Genomic DNA, 2,371 nt, shown 5'->3' on the forward strand with positions numbered 1-2,371 from the left:
TTGTCTTACATTTTGAATGTATTATTGGCCATATACCTTTAGGCGTAATACTGATCTCTTCCTTTCTCACAGAAAAATTAAATTGTTAATTTGAAAGAACAATTAAACCTATAAACTATGGGATTAACTTGATTGAAAATTTATCTTAACAATATGAAACACTTATTTGATTGGTAGAAACCCTTTTAAATGATCACAGAGATTAAAAGTTTGCTAAAGTAGTGGTTGGAGTGTGCTAGCTACCCCTGGGTTCCAAGCTCCGGCTGTTAAGTTCTCTTGCTTGCTTAGATCCTTGCCAAGCCTAAACCAGATAGAACTTCCTTCTTTTCTCTTACATGTCCTTGAGTAGTTGCTACTCTGCCACCACACTTGAGGTGTACCTAGTCCAGGGCTCTATCCTGAAGAAGGAGCTGGAAGCATTCAAGGACATCAACAAGACCTACTGGGACATCAGTTCTATCTGCATGAACCTAAAAAGCCTGGACTCATCCCAAGTCTCCTTGGCATAGGTCACCCTGCACTCTGAGGGCTTTGACACGTACCTCTGCTACCAGATTCTGGGCATGGAAGTGAACCTCATCAGTATGTCCAAAATACTAAAATGTGCTAGCGGTAAAGATATCATTACATTTAGGGCTGAAGATAATGCAGAAAACTTGGTGCTGGTATTTCAAGGACCAAACCAAGGAAAAGTTTCAGACCATGAAATGAAGTTAATATATTCGGATGTTGAACAACTTGTAATTCCAGAAAAGGAGTATAGCTTTGTAGGAAAGATGAATTCTGGTTAGTTTGCTAGTGTGCTGATATCTCAATCAAACAGGAGATGCTGTTGAAATTTCCTGTACAAAGGATGGAGTGAAATTTTCTGCAAGTGGAGAACTTGGAAATAGAAACATTAAGTTTAAAGGACTAATGCTGAGAAAGAGGAGGAAGCTGTTACCATAAAGATGAATGAGAAAAGCTCAGCAAACTTTTTCACTAAGGTCCATGAACTTCTTTACAAAAGTCACTCCACTCTCTCCAATGGTAACAACTAGTATGTCTGCAGATGTACCCCTTGTTATAGAACATAAATTTCTTATATGGGACATTTAAAGTACTATTTGACTCTCAAGATTGAGGGTGAAGATGTTTTAAATATACTTAAAATCTGAGAAAATAGAACAAAGCTCTTTGTGAAATGCTTCTGGGTTGCCAGTATGTGCAAAATGTTTTCTGTCACCAAATTTATACGTCTGAGTACATATATAAATATTATTTTCTGTAAAAAAGTTGTGTTTTTTTTTTTTTCTCTACACTCTACCATTTTAAAATAAAGTCCAAAGTCAAGCCTGGTCTTGTTAACTTAGAAGTACTTTTGCCTTACCGAGAAATACTCATGATTTTTCTAACAGAACAGTATTAAACCTAAATGCAGTTTTAGGGATGTTTTCAACTTAAATAAAGCTATCTGAATTTAAATCTTCATAGGGCAATACCTTCATTTAGACCACCACTGTTGAATGCTTAGCTGAAGCCACCCATTAATGTAAAGGAGTTCATTTTTTTCAGTCTAGAGTAGCCTGATATATTTTGTGGAGATGGCAGTAGAAAGTATTTCAAATACAGTAGAATATAAGTCTTTCTCTGTAAAAGTCTTTCTCTGTGGTATCCTGATGATTTGGGGGGATTTCTTTGCCAAACTTATTTTGCTATTATTCTAACTTAAGCTCAAGTAAAAACAGCAGAGAATAGAATAAATCCTATGTTTCATCATTTTTGTTACCAAAAATTAACATTTTTAAAAGTTTGGTGTACCCAAAGTCGAGAGGGCTTTATAAGATGATCACTGATATATAAGACAGTGTTTCTTCAGCTTCCAGAATCTTTATGCAAGGGTTGTGGAAGTTACAGCAGATCAGTCATAGGGCCAAAGGAGTCTGCTTTTACAAAAATAATGTCTCTGGTATTTGTTGAGACACTTTCCCTTAAGAGATGAAGACGGTTTAAATTCCACGGCCATTGGATCCAACCAAGAAAGTGTGAAAGCCTGTAAATTGTAAAGAAAGACTGTTAATAATATTCCTAGTAATTGCTGTGCTATAAGATGACAAACTGACACACTACATATTGAGAACTGCTTTATCATTATTCCATTTTCAGTGTATTTTCTGTTGATTATATAATTAAAAATTTGCTCAAAAATATACATAACTTACTGTTTGCCTGGGATGGAGGAAGGGATTAGCTACAAAAGGCCCTGTTGGAACTTTTTGGGATAAGAGAAATATTATATCAAGATTGTGGTTCCAGGACTATGCATTTGTCAAAACTCATCCTCCTGTACTTTATTATGTATATGTTATATCTTAATAAACCCAATTTTTAA

At 35.3% G+C, this 2,371-nt stretch overlaps 1 pseudogene; it reads left to right on the forward strand.

Moving 5' to 3' along the window:
• Positions 1 to 335: 335 nt before the first annotated feature.
• Positions 336 to 1,157, forward strand: LOC101416568 (proliferating cell nuclear antigen pseudogene; annotated as a pseudogene).
• Positions 1,158 to 2,371: the final 1,214 nt, after the last annotated feature.

This window comes from Dasypus novemcinctus, chromosome 10 (genome assembly GCF_030445035.2).
Source record: "Dasypus novemcinctus isolate mDasNov1 chromosome 10, mDasNov1.1.hap2, whole genome shotgun sequence".
NCBI classification, from domain to species: Eukaryota; Metazoa; Chordata; class Mammalia; order Cingulata; family Dasypodidae; genus Dasypus; species Dasypus novemcinctus.